The sequence below is a fragment of the Ctenopharyngodon idella genome, chromosome 1 (genome assembly GCF_019924925.1).
Source record: "Ctenopharyngodon idella isolate HZGC_01 chromosome 1, HZGC01, whole genome shotgun sequence".
In the NCBI taxonomy this organism is placed as follows: Eukaryota; Metazoa; Chordata; class Actinopteri; order Cypriniformes; family Xenocyprididae; genus Ctenopharyngodon; species Ctenopharyngodon idella.
This window is the reverse complement of record NC_067220.1, coordinates 23,405,215-23,424,848: the sequence shown is the minus strand read 5'-3', so window position 1 is coordinate 23,424,848 and position 19,634 is coordinate 23,405,215. Positions and strand designations below refer to the sequence as shown.

General features: G+C 44.1%; 2 pseudogenes; both read left to right on the top strand.

Moving 5' to 3' along the window:
- Window positions 1-1,735: 1,735 nt before the first annotated feature.
- Window positions 1,736-3,471, top strand: LOC127511794 (uncharacterized; annotated as a pseudogene).
- An 8,601-nt stretch (window positions 3,472-12,072) lies between these two features.
- On the top strand, window positions 12,073-13,808 carry LOC127511762 (uncharacterized; annotated as a pseudogene).
- The last annotated feature ends 5,826 nt before the right edge of the window (window positions 13,809-19,634 follow it).

Sequence of the window (19,634 nt, the reverse complement as noted above, 5' to 3'; positions counted from 1 at the left end):
TTATTTCTGTATCTTATTTGTTATTTGCTGGTAATAGCAGTCTCACCCCCAAGCCTCCCTTATTTTATACACGTATTTAAAATTTAAATTAAACAAAGTTTAATTGAAATTTAAAATTAAGTTTTGGTGTCATCAATTGGCATTTGCTCATTAAGGAGCACTCCCCCTTTGGGGGCATTCTCAAATAGGGAAGGTTTTTTCTCTTCTCTTTTCCTCCCATTCTCTTATTCTATGCACTTATTGGAATTTACTTAAACAGAGTTTAATGCAAATTTGAATCAAGTGCCACTGAACTGTTTTTACTTTGCCTTATTGTTTATTTCTGTTCTGCTTTTAGCTAGTTCATTCTGACCGTCATTATAGACCCCAATTCTCTTGCCCTACACACTTAATTATTTAAATTTGGTTTAAACAAGATTTAAATTTACAATTAACTTGTGTTTACTTAACCATTTGTGTACTTGCAGATAGTGCCCCCTCTAGTGCTTGGTGGTGAGTTGACAGTTGTTTCAGTGAGTTCCAGTGAGTGGAGTCACCTGGCCTGGCGGATCCGGACTGAATGTGCGTGAATCGTGGACATTTCTGACCTTGTGGCAGAAATGTCTACTGGCAACCCGTAGAGACCTCGGCAATTGGGTATCTCAGGTGCAGGGAGGCAACGAGTCCAGGCTGACAACAAAGGCAATTTTATTTAATTTCCCTGTTCAGGCTTCTGCACGACAGAACCGCCCGTTTGGAGTGACTGCCCCTTGAGGGGACAGACGCTGGGTTCAGGGAAAACTCAATTTTGACCTGTCAGCCTGGCCGTTGGCAAAAACACAGAGTACATTTGCAAATCTACCAATTGTGCTAAAAGTCTGTTTTAAAAACTGTTTTAGTGGTCGCATTGTGGTACAAAGGAGCCAGGGTGCCCACGGACACCGCAGTCAAGTATTGGAGCGTCTAGGAAAGGTTGCCCCCACCATTGAGTTCTTATCTGAGCAATCACAATTCACCCCAGGCCTAGATTAATGACATACAGTCCATTCACTTATTGAAAGCCACAGAATATTAGATATTCTCTGATCATTTAAGTGTTGGCCAAACCCTTTTACTTTTAAGCCATACCATCCCTCTAGGTTTTATAATGCGACAGCGCCCTCGTCAGGGCCTGGCATAAACCCTTGCCGTGATAGGAAGTTTAAGTTCACTTCTTCCCTCTAACCATTCCTGTGCTTATTTTAATTCTGTTCTATTTTATTCCTTTTTATTTGTTTATTGTTCTGTTTACTCATTAATTGCCTCCATCCTGTTCTGTTCTATTTGTTTTTTTTGTTTTTTTTTGCTGTGTTTGTGTCTTTTAGTTCACATAAAGGCAGAACCTGTGAGAGCCATCACGGAAGCTGAATAATAGATAAACGACCTGAGCAGCCAGAGTCATTTAGAGGACCAATTGAGCTACCGCCTGTCAAAATCTTTATTCAGATCTGGCATCCACCCACACAAATTAACCCACGTGGTCGTTCCTGGCCATCAACAATAAGTGTCTGGCCTATATTCCACTAACTGTCTGCACCAATTAACTGGAATCACACACAAAGATTAGCTAATTACGTATTACGTAACCCGCTAATCCTGCGCGAGCTTGCATTGGTTCTTTTTGTGCTGTTTTTCTCTCGTCAGCAGTAAAGCCACTATGTCGCGAGCATCCAGCCCTGACACCCACTGGGATCATCTCGAGACCTGGTTGGGCGTCATGACCAACGCATTCCTGCCCAACGCCGCCGGTGACCTCCAGCACCTGAGCCGTGAGCAGCTGGACGGGGACCTAAATCGACTAATGGCCTACGATCCGACGCAGAACTACAACCACAAAGAATGGGCCAAGCTCATTGGCGGCCTTGCCCACAACCTCATTGCCCAGGCGAGGCTTAGCAAAAGGAGCAACGCTCTCCTGGAGCAGGAAGCAGCGGCGCTCAAGCTTCAGGCCGAGGAGGCCGAAGAAATCAGGCCCAGACTCAACATCACCTCGATCAGCTATTCCTTGAGACCCAGGACCAGCGTGGGACAGTGGATGAATCCGACCCTGAGCTACAAGAGGAGGTAGAGAGACTCCAGGAGGCGGAGCGTAAAGAGCAGTTGGAAAAAGAATCCAGGGAGGAACTAACTGGAAAACTCCAACAAGGTGAAACTCTCCTAGCAAGAGCAGAGATCGAACTGAAAGAAAGGGACACTAAGGCCCGGGCCTGCGAAAATCATCTTAAACAGGCCCGAAGTGAGATCCTTGCTTTGAAACAACAAAGAGACTATTTAAGAGATGAATTGGACACTGTTCACAGAGAACTGAAACATTCTTATAAACTGCAAGGTGACTTGGGAGGGGAAGCACACTTCACAGAGTTTCTCCTGGCCAGTAGGCCCAGTCAAGAATCCCTAGTTCAAAAGGGGGTTGAAAGGCCACTGCCCAAGATGCCACCCGCGAGCGGCCAAGAACCTTCTTCAACAGCAAAAGGGTGGGAGCCTCTCCAAAAAACACGTGCCACTAGCCATGGCATGGCTCCCAAAGAGCTGGACAAGCTAGCAAAGAATATCCCCACTTTCACCCCAAACCCAGGAGGGGCCGTTAACGTGCACGCGTATTTGCAGGACATTGACTTTCTGCTGCAAAATGTGGCCAATGTGAATGCATGGAACAGGTTGTATCTACTCCGAATCACGTCTAGCCGTGATGTGCGCAGCTTTCTAGATCGGCAGCCAGAAGCTGTCAAATCAGACTACCAGCAGCTGCGACAGGCTCTGATCAGAGTGTTTTCTGACCCTGAATCGGACCAAGGGCTCCTCACGGCTATGGACCTTAAACAGGGCTGACTGGAAACCGCACAAGCGTACTACAATAGACTACGAAGGGCCTACTTCGGAGCACATAACAAGCCAGAAATGGAGAAAGATTTCAACTTTAAGACTTTGTTTCTCCGAAATCTGCACCCTGCGGTGAGTCATCATCTGGGAGTCTTGGCCTGCCCACGGAGTATGTCTACTCAACAGCTGCGAGATTTAGCCCACAAGGCTTATTCTAAGCAAAAGGCTGCATCTGAAAAGACTGTTAAAAATCCAACCATTTACCCGGTCTCTGATCACTGTACAGAACTGGCCCTAGAGGGCGCACACACGCACCACAGTGACAGACCGTTTAACAGAGAGGACAGTTCCCGGCCAACAGAGGGCAGCCACACTACGAGGGTGTCCGTCCCAAGCACCAGACTAGGTGTTCTGAAAGAGTCTGGGACAAGCCCCGTCCATCCAACAACCCAAAGAGCGGCACCACGTGGGAGGCCAGCCGGCGACCCAGAAATGGCAGATCTTCATCGGCCAGAACTTCAAGCCCCGACCGCCAAAGACAAAACGCCTCTCGACATGCACCGAACAAGCCCAAGTCCGAGCTCTCACAGGAGCAGAACAGTGCAGCTATGTCTGAGTCTGCAGAGATCCTGAAGGCCCTAAAAGAGCTGATTCAGAAAAAGCCCCTCAAGGAAGACAAGAAGGACAAGCCAGACTCCTTATGACTAGGAGGGAGACCTACCCCCAACGTCTGCCCTGACAGCCCTCCGACAGAACCTCACACCCAAATCACTGCTGACCAGACACTGACCACAGAATCAGACAGTGCATCAATAAGTGACCACCCATCAACAGCCACTCAGTCACCTCAGCCGACAACTGCACATCCAGAGCAAACCAACCCACGTCATCACACTGACGACCAAGATTCCAAGTTACCAGAAAGTGCTGTTCTGGCTGTCCTCAACAGCCAACGCATCCGAGATGGCGTAGTCACCAACTCACGCATTGCCACGTGGCTGATGGCCCTCCAGGGGCGCAACGTTGAGGCACGATATGCCCAAAATCAGAAGTCTGCATTGGACGACGGCTTGGCTGCTTGCCAAAACTGCTCCGATGACACACTAGCTTCGATACTGGAGGTAGAAGTACCCCAACAGCAACAACCAACCTGTCACAAGTACTTCGAAGAGAATGCGTGCCAAGGTATGCCCACTGCCTACGTCAATGGATGTTCCTACAACCATGAGGGCATCCTAAAGGCAGGTGCAGGGGTGTTATGGTTAAACGACCAACCCTGCCCACCACAATACTTCAGGTTGGGTCCCCAGTCATCGCAGTATGCTGAAGTAGCAGCTATTCTCATAACCCTTCAAATCGCATCGACCCATAACATCAAAGAACTCCTCATTTGCACAGACTCAAACTACGCCAGACTCAGTTTCACATGCCACCTTCTGGGCTGGAAACAGAATGGCTTCAAGACCGCAAACAACAAGCCGGTCAAACACCAACACCTTTTCCAAGCATGTGATGACATCACTCAAACACACGACATGATTGTTTACTGGATTTTGGTGTGAAAGCGAGTCGGCAGTCCACTAGTTTCTATGGCAATATCAGCTGCTTTGTTAAAAAAAAAACGTACATTAAAGCTGAAATCCAACCTGAATGATGACAACACAGAATAAAACACTATCACTAGTGATCATCAAATCCTTTTTACAGTTTATTTTACACACTTTGTGTTTAAGTCTTCCACTTTTTCACAAAACCTTTGCCCTCTAGAAACCCAATCAGTCTGGGTTAAAATTCTTTAAAAGGCTTATAAACAATGAATTATTACCAACATATGAAATTAAATTAAGGACATGCATCAGAAAAAATTGGGAATGTTGGACAATAAATATATGAATATAACAGCTTGATTTTGCAGTGTTGTCTAATGTCCATTGAAGTAAAAGTGTCCAAAAGTGTGAAATTATGCGATAACGGACACAGCAATGCATCATGTATTATAAGATCATTATGTTTGTAACGTGATCCATTAAAACGTACAATATAGCCTATTTCAATTCTGACCTAGATACTATTACTATTACTCCACTAGGTCTGAAATATATTGTTCGCTGCAAACATGATGATCTTAAATTTATTAATTATTAATTTACTATTAATAAATGTATAAAGTTGCATAAAATGGAAATACTCAATAAAGTAGGCTAACTACGTTACCTCAGATGGTTGAATGGTTGGATTCCACAACTGGTAAAATAAAACATATACAGGTGCTGGTCATATAATTAGAATATCATCGAAAAGTTGATTTATTTCACTAATTCCATTAAAAAAGTGAAACTTGTATATTATATTCATTCATTACACACAGACTGATATATTTCAAATGTTTATTTCTTTTAATTTTGATGATTATAACTGACAACTAAGGAAAATCCCAAATTCAGTATCTCAGAAAATTAGAATATTGTGAAAAGGTTCAACTTTGAAGACACCTGGTGCCACACTCTAATCAGCTAATTAACTCAAAACACCTGCAAAGGCCTTTAAATGGTCTCTCAGTCTAGTTCTGTAGGCTACACAATCATGGGGAAGACTGCTGACTTGACAGTTGTCCAAAAGACGACCATTGACACCTTGCACAAGGAGGGCAAGACACAAAAGGTCATTGCAAAAGAGGCTGGCTGTTCACAGAGCTCTGTGTCCAAGCACATTAATAGAGAGGCAAAGGGAAGGAAAAGATGTGGTAGAAAAAAGTGTACAAGCAATAGGGATAACCGCACCCTGGAGAGGATTGTGAAACAAAACCCATTCAAAAATGTGGGGGAGATTCACAAAGAGTGGACTGCAGCTGGAGTCAGTGCTTCAAGAACCACTACGCACAGACGTATGCAAGACATGGCTTTCAGCTGTCGTGTCAAGCCACTCTTGAACAACAGACAGCGTCAGAAGCGTCTCGCCTGGGCTAAAGACAAAAAGGACTGGACTGCTGCTGAGTGGTCCAAAGTTATGTTCTCTGATGAAAGTAAATTTTGCATTTCCTTTGGAAATCAAGGTCCCAGAGTCTGGAGGAAGAGAGGAGAGGCACACAATCCACATTGCTTGAGGTCCAGTGTAAAGTTTCCACGGTCAGTGATGGTTTGGGGTGCCATGTCATCTGCTGGTGTTGGTCCACTGTGTTTTCTGAGGTCCAAGGTCAACGTAGCCGTATACCAGGAAGTTTTAGAGCACTTCATGCTTCCTGCTGCTGACCAACTTTATGGAGATGCAGATTTCATTTTCCAACAGGACTTGGCACCTGCACACAGTGCCAAAGCTACCAGTACCTGGTTTAAGGACCATGGTATCCCTGTTCTTAATTGGCCAGCAAACTCACCTGACCTTAACCCCATAGAAAATCTATGGGGTATTGTGAAGAGGAAGATGCGATATGCCAGACCCAACAATGCAGAAGAGCTGAAGGCCACTATCAGAGCAACCTGGGCTCTAATAACACCTGAGCAGTGCCACAGACTGATCGACTCCATGCCACGCCGCATTGCTGCAGTAATTCAGGCAAAAGGAGCCCCAACTAAGTAATGAGTGCTGTACATGCTCATACTTTTCATGTTCATACTTTTCAGTTGGCCAAGATTTCTAAAAATACTTTCTTTGTATTGGTCATTAGTAATATTCTAATTTTCTGAGATACTGAATTTGGGATTTTCCTTAGTTGTCAGTTATAATCATCAAAATTAAAAGAAATAAACATTTGAAATATATCAGTCTGTGTGTAATGAATGAATATAATATACAAGTTTCACTTTTTGAATGGAATTAGTGAAATAAATCAACTTTTTGATGATATTCTAATTATATGACCAGCACCTGTATAAGACAATACAACATTTACTGTGGGAACCATACAATTTACTGGTGACTTAATTTAAAAAACAGTTCTATTGTGCTTCTGATTTGGCAGTGAAATTCACCGTTTTTGGGTGCGTAAGATGTGAAGGATTCTATGGTCCAGTTAGTATTTTCACCCCATAATGGCGGCCGCACTACCGGAGCGCCATCTAGTGGCTGTTACCCAAAAAGTATCAAAGTGTCGCCTCTTGGGTTCTAAGTTCTTTGCTCTCATGCAGGCGCTGGTGACAGTTGGTCGGAAGCGAAAAGATGAATAGCCTAAACCATGAGAAAATTTCTGGGTGTACTGTAGGCTATTTTCTTTTAATACAGAATAGCAATGGGATTCCTTCTTAAGATTCATCGGTTGAGAAACAAGAGGAGGAGGAAGCCAAGCAAGAGAAACAACAACAACAACAAAAAGGACAAAACCTGTTACTTTCTGTCAGGAGTTTAGAATTTAAAATGAAAAGTTGATTTAAAAAAAAAAAAAATGAATAAATGAATAAATAAATAATAAGTATTGTAGACCTGTTTTTAATTAAGGTGTTTTTCAAATAAATGTTTCGGAGTCAGTGATATCAGATTGTTTGCGTTTTTTTTTTAAATTTTTTATTACTTGAAATAAGAGTATAACAAGCACCACTTTAATTTATGGCCCGCAATGTCATACTTACCCTGTAACTACATGAAACAAGAGTATAACAAGCACCACTTTAATTTACGGCCCACAATGTCATACTTACCCTGTAACTACATGAAACAAAAGTATATTTCCCCATGTATTAAAAAAGATTGCAAGCGTCTGTTCAAAATCGGATCTGCCAGTCAGCTTTAGAATCTTCAGAATGCTTTTAGCCTCCTGAACTGTGCGTGTAAATCACAAATCGGCTCCGGCAAGTCTGGGACCAATTGCCCCATTGGCACCTTTGTTACCCCAGTAAAGAAAAACAGAACATATTCTCACCAGCTCCAGGGACTTCAAAGAGTCACCCTGGTGGGGCTAAGGGCCATGTGGTCACAGACACCGGCCACAACCCCAATACACACACACACACATACAGACACTCACAAACACGCATGGAGACTGTGAATATACATTTATCCTCCAAATATGACTGTGCCAAAGTGTACCCATTGTTGAGTTCAAGGTACATGTATGTATCCCTAGTATATAAGCTTAGCTATGACTGTAGTTGTATTAGTTTATTCTAAACGATAAAATTCAAGTATAAACTGTATCTCCCCTTTTATGTCTTTGCCATCTGACAAGTTTGGTCTCATTGTAAAGCTTTCGTTATGCCCTAATTGAAAATGTATGTCACATCACTGTAAAATGCATTTTTCTATTTTTAATGGTACTTTGAAGAAAATGTACTCAGATCTGACACTTCATAAACCATGCAAAATAGGTCATAAATGGAGACAAAGAAAAAGTTTGCCCGCCAAAATCGCATCCTCATCATTGGCTGATGTACCCAAGGAGGCGTTCTGGTCTGTTGTCCTTAAAACACAATGACACGCGTCTCTTGACACAAGTTTCTTTTGTCAAACCTTCTTCATCCGTCACCCGAAGTCTTCACTCTTCATCGTCTAGGAGACGGACTCTTCTTCTTTATTTTCCAGTTATCTTACTCTTAAGTTAAACCCTTGTTTGAAAACCCCGCCGAAGAACGCTTTCTCGGAAAAGGACCAGTCGCTTCAGCCGCACGAAATGCAGAAACTCGAAATGACCACAGCACCTGAGCCTATGCAAGTATAGAACCATTCTTTTCTAAGCGTTTTAAGCTCGATGTGTAAGCTGAGTTTCCTTGCTGGCTCTCAAAGGTTTTAACTGTTCGTAAGTTGCCATTCCTTTGTTCACCTCTGTTTTCTTGACTTTACTTTCATTTTCTATATATGTGTATTATTTGTGTATATTTAGTAGTATAGCCTCTCTATCCATAGTTTCATATATTAAATACATTATATTCATGCTCGATTGTTTCTGCTGCTCATTCAGGAAACCAAGTCACTTCTACGTTGATTCTGCAACATTGCTTTACGCTTTAATGCTATAATAGGAAGTTATTCTTGTGGCCAGAGAATAACATTTCTTTTATAATAGTCTATGAAAAACCCATAGTTTGCTGGACGAACTAGGATAGTTTTTCTAGATAACTATTAAACTAGAATTAATTATATATGCAATTGATTATAATCCATTGTAATTAATTCACAATATATGTGTATAATTCCCTCTTTGGGTCCATCTATATTATAGTTAATCATAACGCGTTATGATTTATTATATATATTGCACCCATGATTTGAGCTAATTGATTAAATACCTGTAATTCGCTACAGAACATTATTTTGGTGGAGAATGCGGGCAACGTTTTAAACTTGGTTTTTGTGCGTGAGCAACTCACAATAAATCTGTGTGATTTGATGTTTACGCGTGCTCTATTTCAGTGAGACAAGACGCAACGCGTTCCTCACTCTGTAAACGTTAACAAACTGCTATGTGTGTCTAAACACCTTAGCCAATTGTTAAACGTGTAAAATAAACTGCAGTCCAATTAATATTCAAACTTGTATCTGCAAAAGGGCGACAGTCTCTTTGCAACACAGTTTAATATTAATTTCCGCCTGAATAAAACGAAGAAATCGTTGTTCGGCGTGTTTTAAAAGATAGTTTGGGACGAAGTTCTCCCTCTATCTCTCAGAAGGCCTCATAATTCGTAGCGCTATTAAATTTGAATTATTGCGTATGTCCGATAATCCAAAATACTCACTCCCTTGGTAAATCCTTGGCATAGCTAACCAATAACGTTACCTAGTGCAGATCTAATCTGAAAAACAGTTTATCTGATTTATCCGATTGATGTGTAAAATTGGGTTTTTTTTTATTAACACCTTGATCCAGTGTTAATTTGCAACAGCAGCGATGAAATCCTGCTAAAAGTTTGCATACTCGTGTCCAGTGAACTGGCACAAAAGAATCCGCTGAGATTCTAAATATTGTAAGTGATAAGTTGCAGTTAAATCAGCCGTGCGCTAGGTTTAAAAGTCACGTTTTTAAAGTAGGTGGATGCAGTACCTCTGACTAAACGCCAGAGGGCAGTCTGTTCAGGTGCGTGGCACACCTACCTACGTCATTGTTGTGTGGACTCATTGACGCCACCTTGTGGGCGTTCTGGGTTAGGTCTGCTTTCCTTGCCTTGATCTGAATTTTTTTTTTTTCCTCTTTTTCTTCCTCTTGGTTATTTTAATTTGCTTGCTGTTATAATTTCTTTTGATGGTTATCCTTTGCAATTGTATTTGGAAGGTGGTTTACTGATTTAAATTTAGTTTAAACAGGCATTTAAATTTTTAATTTGAATTAAGTTCCCCTTCCAACAAGAGAATTCACTTTCTGGAAGCAATCCCCCTTGTGGACACTCCCCAGATAAGTCAATTCCCTTCCTTTGGCGTTTTTCTTTTTTTTTTTTTCTCTTTTCCCTTTTTCCTGTTTCTACATTTTTACTTTATTGTACTTTATTTTATTTTATTTTTTTCTCTTCCTCTTCTGAATTATTTTTACTTTGGAAATTCCCTCCTTGTGATTTCCTTATTGTCTACGTTATTCACATTTATTTCTGTATCTTATTTGTTATTTGCTGGTAATAGCAGTCTCACCCCCAAGCCTCCCTTATTTTATACACGTATTTAAAATTTAAATTAAACAAAGTTTAATTGAAATTTAAAATTAAGTTTTGGTGTCATCAATTGGCATTTGCTCATTAAGGAGCACTCCCCCTTTGGGGGCATTCTCAAATAGGGAAGGTTTTTTCTCTTCTCTTTTCCTCCCATTCTCTTATTCTATGCACTTATTGGAATTTACTTAAACAGAGTTTAATGCAAATTTGAATCAAGTGCCACTGAACTGTTTTTACTTTGCCTTATTGTTTATTTCTGTTCTGCTTTTAGCTAGTTCATTCTGACCGTCATTATAGACCCCAATTCTCTTGCCCTACACACTTAATTATTTAAATTTGGTTTAAACAAGATTTAAATTTACAATTAACTTGTGTTTACTTAACCATTTGTGTACTTGCAGATAGTGCCCCCTCTAGTGCTTGGTGGTGAGTTGACAGTTGTTTCAGTGAGTTCCAGTGAGTGGAGTCACCTGGCCTGGCGGATCCGGACTGAATGTGCGTGAATCGTGGACATTTCTGACCTTGTGGCAGAAATGTCTACTGGCAACCCGTAGAGACCTCGGCAATTGGGTATCTCAGGTGCAGGGAGGCAACGAGTCCAGGCTGACAACAAAGGCAATTTTATTTAATTTCCCTGTTCAGGCTTCTGCACGACAGAACCGCCCGTTTGGAGTGACTGCCCCTTGAGGGGACAGACGCTGGGTTCAGGGAAAACTCAATTTTGACCTGTCAGCCTGGCCGTTGGCAAAAACACAGAGTACATTTGCAAATCTACCAATTGTGCTAAAAGTCTGTTTTAAAAACTGTTTTAGTGGTCGCATTGTGGTACAAAGGAGCCAGGGTGCCCACGGACACCGCAGTCAAGTATTGGAGCGTCTAGGAAAGGTTGCCCCCACCATTGAGTTCTTATCTGAGCAATCACAATTCACCCCAGGCCTAGATTAATGACATACAGTCCATTCACTTATTGAAAGCCACAGAATATTAGATATTCTCTGATCATTTAAGTGTTGGCCAAACCCTTTTACTTTTAAGCCATACCATCCCTCTAGGTTTTATAATGCGACAGCGCCCTCGTCAGGGCCTGGCATAAACCCTTGCCGTGATAGGAAGTTTAAGTTCACTTCTTCCCTCTAACCATTCCTGTGCTTATTTTAATTCTGTTCTATTTTATTCCTTTTTATTTGTTTATTGTTCTGTTTACTCATTAATTGCCTCCATCCTGTTCTGTTCTATTTGTTTTTTTTGTTTTTTTTTGCTGTGTTTGTGTCTTTTAGTTCACATAAAGGCAGAACCTGTGAGAGCCATCACGGAAGCTGAATAATAGATAAACGACCTGAGCAGCCAGAGTCATTTAGAGGACCAATTGAGCTACCGCCTGTCAAAATCTTTATTCAGATCTGGCATCCACCCACACAAATTAACCCACGTGGTCGTTCCTGGCCATCAACAATAAGTGTCTGGCCTATATTCCACTAACTGTCTGCACCAATTAACTGGAATCACACACAAAGATTAGCTAATTACGTATTACGTAACCCGCTAATCCTGCGCGAGCTTGCATTGGTTCTTTTTGTGCTGTTTTTCTCTCGTCAGCAGTAAAGCCACTATGTCGCGAGCATCCAGCCCTGACACCCACTGGGATCATCTCGAGACCTGGTTGGGCGTCATGACCAACGCATTCCTGCCCAACGCCGCCGGTGACCTCCAGCACCTGAGCCGTGAGCAGCTGGACGGGGACCTAAATCGACTAATGGCCTACGATCCGACGCAGAACTACAACCACAAAGAATGGGCCAAGCTCATTGGCGGCCTTGCCCACAACCTCATTGCCCAGGCGAGGCTTAGCAAAAGGAGCAACGCTCTCCTGGAGCAGGAAGCAGCGGCGCTCAAGCTTCAGGCCGAGGAGGCCGAAGAAATCAGGCCCAGACTCAACATCACCTCGATCAGCTATTCCTTGAGACCCAGGACCAGCGTGGGACAGTGGATGAATCCGACCCTGAGCTACAAGAGGAGGTAGAGAGACTCCAGGAGGCGGAGCGTAAAGAGCAGTTGGAAAAAGAATCCAGGGAGGAACTAACTGGAAAACTCCAACAAGGTGAAACTCTCCTAGCAAGAGCAGAGATCGAACTGAAAGAAAGGGACACTAAGGCCCGGGCCTGCGAAAATCATCTTAAACAGGCCCGAAGTGAGATCCTTGCTTTGAAACAACAAAGAGACTATTTAAGAGATGAATTGGACACTGTTCACAGAGAACTGAAACATTCTTATAAACTGCAAGGTGACTTGGGAGGGGAAGCACACTTCACAGAGTTTCTCCTGGCCAGTAGGCCCAGTCAAGAATCCCTAGTTCAAAAGGGGGTTGAAAGGCCACTGCCCAAGATGCCACCCGCGAGCGGCCAAGAACCTTCTTCAACAGCAAAAGGGTGGGAGCCTCTCCAAAAAACACGTGCCACTAGCCATGGCATGGCTCCCAAAGAGCTGGACAAGCTAGCAAAGAATATCCCCACTTTCACCCCAAACCCAGGAGGGGCCGTTAACGTGCACGCGTATTTGCAGGACATTGACTTTCTGCTGCAAAATGTGGCCAATGTGAATGCATGGAACAGGTTGTATCTACTCCGAATCACGTCTAGCCGTGATGTGCGCAGCTTTCTAGATCGGCAGCCAGAAGCTGTCAAATCAGACTACCAGCAGCTGCGACAGGCTCTGATCAGAGTGTTTTCTGACCCTGAATCGGACCAAGGGCTCCTCACGGCTATGGACCTTAAACAGGGCTGACTGGAAACCGCACAAGCGTACTACAATAGACTACGAAGGGCCTACTTCGGAGCACATAACAAGCCAGAAATGGAGAAAGATTTCAACTTTAAGACTTTGTTTCTCCGAAATCTGCACCCTGCGGTGAGTCATCATCTGGGAGTCTTGGCCTGCCCACGGAGTATGTCTACTCAACAGCTGCGAGATTTAGCCCACAAGGCTTATTCTAAGCAAAAGGCTGCATCTGAAAAGACTGTTAAAAATCCAACCATTTACCCGGTCTCTGATCACTGTACAGAACTGGCCCTAGAGGGCGCACACACGCACCACAGTGACAGACCGTTTAACAGAGAGGACAGTTCCCGGCCAACAGAGGGCAGCCACACTACGAGGGTGTCCGTCCCAAGCACCAGACTAGGTGTTCTGAAAGAGTCTGGGACAAGCCCCGTCCATCCAACAACCCAAAGAGCGGCACCACGTGGGAGGCCAGCCGGCGACCCAGAAATGGCAGATCTTCATCGGCCAGAACTTCAAGCCCCGACCGCCAAAGACAAAACGCCTCTCGACATGCACCGAACAAGCCCAAGTCCGAGCTCTCACAGGAGCAGAACAGTGCAGCTATGTCTGAGTCTGCAGAGATCCTGAAGGCCCTAAAAGAGCTGATTCAGAAAAAGCCCCTCAAGGAAGACAAGAAGGACAAGCCAGACTCCTTATGACTAGGAGGGAGACCTACCCCCAACGTCTGCCCTGACAGCCCTCCGACAGAACCTCACACCCAAATCACTGCTGACCAGACACTGACCACAGAATCAGACAGTGCATCAATAAGTGACCACCCATCAACAGCCACTCAGTCACCTCAGCCGACAACTGCACATCCAGAGCAAACCAACCCACGTCATCACACTGACGACCAAGATTCCAAGTTACCAGAAAGTGCTGTTCTGGCTGTCCTCAACAGCCAACGCATCCGAGATGGCGTAGTCACCAACTCACGCATTGCCACGTGGCTGATGGCCCTCCAGGGGCGCAACGTTGAGGCACGATATGCCCAAAATCAGAAGTCTGCATTGGACGACGGCTTGGCTGCTTGCCAAAACTGCTCCGATGACACACTAGCTTCGATACTGGAGGTAGAAGTACCCCAACAGCAACAACCAACCTGTCACAAGTACTTCGAAGAGAATGCGTGCCAAGGTATGCCCACTGCCTACGTCAATGGATGTTCCTACAACCATGAGGGCATCCTAAAGGCAGGTGCAGGGGTGTTATGGTTAAACGACCAACCCTGCCCACCACAATACTTCAGGTTGGGTCCCCAGTCATCGCAGTATGCTGAAGTAGCAGCTATTCTCATAACCCTTCAAATCGCATCGACCCATAACATCAAAGAACTCCTCATTTGCACAGACTCAAACTACGCCAGACTCAGTTTCACATGCCACCTTCTGGGCTGGAAACAGAATGGCTTCAAGACCGCAAACAACAAGCCGGTCAAACACCAACACCTTTTCCAAGCATGTGATGACATCACTCAAACACACGACATGATTGTTTACTGGAAAAAAGTGAAAGGACACTCAAAGCAACCAGGCCTTGACAAAGACTTAAATGACCAAACTGATGCCCTTGCCAAGACTGGCGCACTACACGGTAATCTATGGTGCACCCCCAGCCCAATCACCCACCCTTGGTGTGGCAGCAATAACCCGCAGCCAACGAACTGTTCCGGCAATGGTCCCCACCTCACAGCCACTTTCACTGGCTCCACAAATTTCCAGCAATGACATAGCTGACCTTCAAGCCTCCAATCTCTCCATACAAGCTATGAAAAACCACCTCTCAGACCCCTCCAACCACCCGATCACGCAATCTGATTACACAGCCTATCCCGGCTTCAAACGACTGCACGACGTCAAACACATGCTGCGTGTGAAAGAAAACATTCTATGGTATACCCCTGATGACATCACTGCGCCAAGGCTTGTAGTGCCACAGAGCCAAAAGGGGGTCATGCTAATGTATGCCCACGACGCACCATGCGCTGGACACCATGGCACCAGAGCCACTTACGAGACACTGAAACAAGTGGCATACTGGCCCGGCATGCAGCAAGATGTGGCAGAGTATGTCAGAGGGTGTCTGGTTTGCTGTCAGTTCCAACCGGCAAACCCAAATCACAGAGCTCCACTGCAACGCAGAGGTGTCACATTTCCTTGGTTGGACCTCCAGATAGACTGGGTGGGACCCCTGACCAGATCGACAAGAGGTAACAGGTACTTCCTCACGGTCGTGTGCTAATTTACCAAGTGGGTAGCATGTCTCCCAGCACCTAACGACACGGCCAAGACCACGGAATACCTCCTGATGAACCACATTTTCACCAGGTTTGGAGTTCCACTGAGAGTCAACTCTGACAGAGGTACTCATTTTACGGCCGAGATCATGCAACAGATTTGGAGACTTCTGGGCGTACAAGCCCAATTGCACATCAGCCATCATCCGATCGCCTCAGGCCAAGTGGAACGGTCCAATCAGACTGTGGTTAGCATGCTGAGAAAGTATGTGTCGGCCAACCAGAAAGACTGGGATGTGAAACTTCCTCTGGTGCTCATGGCCATCAGAGCCACTCAGCAGGAGTCAACTCGGGTGTTTCCCTTTGAACTAATGACTGGGCGACAGATGACTCTGCCACTGCACCTGCTGTATCAACCGGGAGACTCCAGCCTGGTCACCGCCTACACCACTCATCAGTACCTCGACGAGCTACACCGGCACCTAAGAACAGCGCTTGCTTTTGCCCAACAACAACTTCAAAAAAGCGCAGAAGGCCAGAAAGCATATTACGATCGCAAGGCGTCACACCAGGAACTGGATGTGGGTGACAGGGTCTGGTACTACCATTTCGCCCAGCCACCCAAGACAGCCTCCAAGCGGCTGTCAAAAAAACTTCTTCCCCACTGGACGGGACCTCATGAGATTGTGGACAAACTCTCCCCGGTGGCGTACTGAATCAAACTGAGCCGGGGACAGAAAGAACCAAGTTTCAAATGGGTCCACCGTAACCAAATTAAGAGACATGTGGCTGCTGACAGAGAAAGGCGGGGAGGGGCCAGTGCAAGCTAAACTCAGTTGCAATCCTCAGAGCTAAAAGACTGTCCTCACCAACCAAGGACATCCCTCGCTGACCAACCATGTCTCTCTCTCTCTCCCCTCTCTCTCTCTCTCCCACTTTTCTGTACCAGGATGCTGCTGTGGATCACCCTCTTGTGCCTCCTGCCAACCGGAGGACAGCCGCAATCAGACATCACATCCCCAGGCCCAGCATCAGGCATTGTACTGAGGGATCAACCTGGACTTCTGATCACCAACTGCCGGACTTACACTCAGAAAGTATACGTGCGGCTTGATCCCCGCAATGTCTACAGAGCACACTACCCCAGCAGGGTTGCACAATACAGCTGGGCAGGTGCCCGATGGACATAATGGACGCACCAAACGGTTCTTGGGAGCTTTGCTCGGAGCCGCCGCTGCCATCAGGACCCTGTTTAACCTCGGCATGTCCAGTGTCAATGCAGTGAGCCTAGCCACTGTAAGACGGCATGTGGCTGAGATTCAGACCGAGATTCCACAGCTGAGAGACCAACTCGCAACACAGAGTCAGACCCTACAAACCATCGGCAAAACCCTGAAAGGCACTGTGGTGGTTCTCAATACCCACAGTGTCATGCTGAACCAAACGGTGAACTCAATGAAGCAACTGTTCACCTTCTTCCAAAATGACTTCGCCCAAACTCAGCTGGTCGCCGCTCTGATGTCAGACATGCTGCGGGAAGTGAGCTCCTCCATGGACAGCTTGGCCATGGGTAGGATTCCCCCGTACCTTGTGCCCCTGAGCCTCGTCCAAACCGTGCTGGCCTCTGCTACCATCAGACCCACAGACCCTTTTCAAACCCACCTCGCCTACTCTCTGGGTAGTGCCATCCTACTGCACGTCGACCCCGAACAGAGTGAGGTGGCCTTCCTCCTAAATCTACCCATCATTGAATCAGATAACATCTACTGTCTCAAAGACATCGTCAATGTCGGGTTTTGGAAAGGTAACACCCATATCAAGATACACACGCCTGATGTGGTAGCCTATCACGACAGCAACCCACAGCTGTACCTGGCTCCCAATTTGCGCATGTGTACTTTGACCAAAGACATTCACTACCTCTGCCCTAGCAAGCCTTTCCTCAGAGACAATACTGAAGGAATCTGCAGGTTGCAGCCCATGATCAGCGACTCACGCTGCCCTGCTCAGGGCCAAGCCTCGCACCCAAGTCATCGGAACACGAGCAGAGATTGTGGGCCATCGATGGCTTGTCAACACCCCCACTCGCACGGCCACCCTGACCTACGATCAGCATGACACTGCCACTCGCATCAGCCTGCCCAACCAAAGTATTTGGATTCAGGTACCCCCAGGTGCCATCCTCCACCTCGATGATCTGGCATTGTACCATCTCCCAAGTGAAGAGTACCAGTCAGAACTGAATATCTTTGCCATCTGACAAGTTTGGTCTCATTGTAAAGCTTTCGTTATGCCCTAATTGAAAATGTATGTCACATCACTGTAAAATGCATTTTTCTATTTTTAATGGTACTTTGAAGAAAATTTACTCAGATCTGACACTTCATAAACCATGCAAATTAGGTCATAAATGGAGACAAAGAAAAAGTTTGCCCGCCAAAATCGCACCCTCATCATTGGCTGATGTACCCAAAGAGGCATTCTGGTCTGTTGTTCTTAAAACACAATGACACGTGTCTCTTGACACAAGTTTCTTTTGTCAAACCTTCTTCATCCGTCGCCCGAAGTCTTCACTCTTCATCGCCTAGGAGACGGACTCTTCTTCTTTATTTTCCGGTTATCTTATCTCTTAAGTTAAACCCTTGTTTGAAAACCCAGTCGAAGAACCCTTTCTCGGAAAAGGACCAATCGCTTCAGCCGCACGAACCGAAACTCCTGCAGAAACACGAAACGACCACAGCACCTGAACCTATGCAAGTATAGAACCATTCTTTTCTAAGCGTTTTAAGCTCGATGTGTAAGCTGAGTTTCCTTGCTGGCTCTCAAAGGTTTTAACTGTTCATAAGTTGCCATTCCTTTGATCACCTCTGTTTTCTTGACTTTACTTTCGTTTTCTATATATGTGTATTATTTGTGTATATTTAGTAGTATTGCCTCTGTATCCGTAGTTTCATATATTAAATACATTATATTCATGCTCGATTGTTTCTGCTGCTCATTCAGAAAACCAAGTCACTTCTACGTTGATTCTGCAACATTGCTTTACGCTTTAATGCTATAATAGGAAGTTATTCTCGTGGCCAGAGAATAACATTTCTTTTATAATAGTCTATGAAAAACCCATAGTTTGCTGGACGAACTAGGATAGTTTTTCTAGACTAGAACTAATCATATATGCAATTGATTATAACCTGTTGTAATTAATTCACAATATATGTGTATAATTCCCTCTTTGGGTCCATCTATATTATAGTTAATCATAATGCGTTATGATTTATTATATATATTGCACCCATGATTTGAGCTAATTGATTAAATACCTGTAATTCGCTACAGCACTTTCTCGCTAAATTGCTCCCAAACGTAAGATTGTTGTCTATCATAATAGTATAAGTACCCCTTAGTTCTAAAATACTTACAGTATAAATAATTTGTTATTTTCCTGGTTGTTACCCCTTTATTCCCAAGACTTTACATATTGTTCCCCTAGACTTACACGTACTTACTTTATAGGTGCACTATAATTATCGAAAGTTACGCTCTAAATTCATTGTAATTATGCAGTACTTTCCAGGCTGTAATCTAAAGTGTTACCCAGAATTTTTATATAATTTTGATGTTTGTGGGTCAATTTGACCCATATATTCAAATGCAACTGTACAGACCCAAAATAAAAAAAACATTTCTTTGTTTCACGTCAGGGCTATTCAACTCTAGTCCTGAAGCCCCAGTGTCTTGCTGAGTTTAGCAACTTTTTATTTTCAAAGTTTGTGAAAACAAAACTGTTTAACCTGTTTACTGTCAGTCATACTTTTTAAGCATAGACCTGAAAATTACATTTTCAAATTTAATTTGTTATAAATCGTGAATACTTCGGAGCACAGAGTTAAGTTTGGTGTCTTTTTAAAGGGGACACTTTGCAGATAATTACAGAAGTTAAAAAAAAAAAAGTTATGAAATTAAAATTTCAAAAAAAAAAAAAAAAAAAAAAAAATAGAAGTTTATGGTAATGAAAATTTAAAATATAAAAATATTTTTTTTTATTTTTTATAAATATGACTGACTGAATGAATGAATGAACGAATGAAAGAGGCATTTGTATAGCGCTTTCATATGTATTACTGTATACACCCAAAGTGCTTTACAATCATATCAGGGCGTCTCTCCTCAACCAC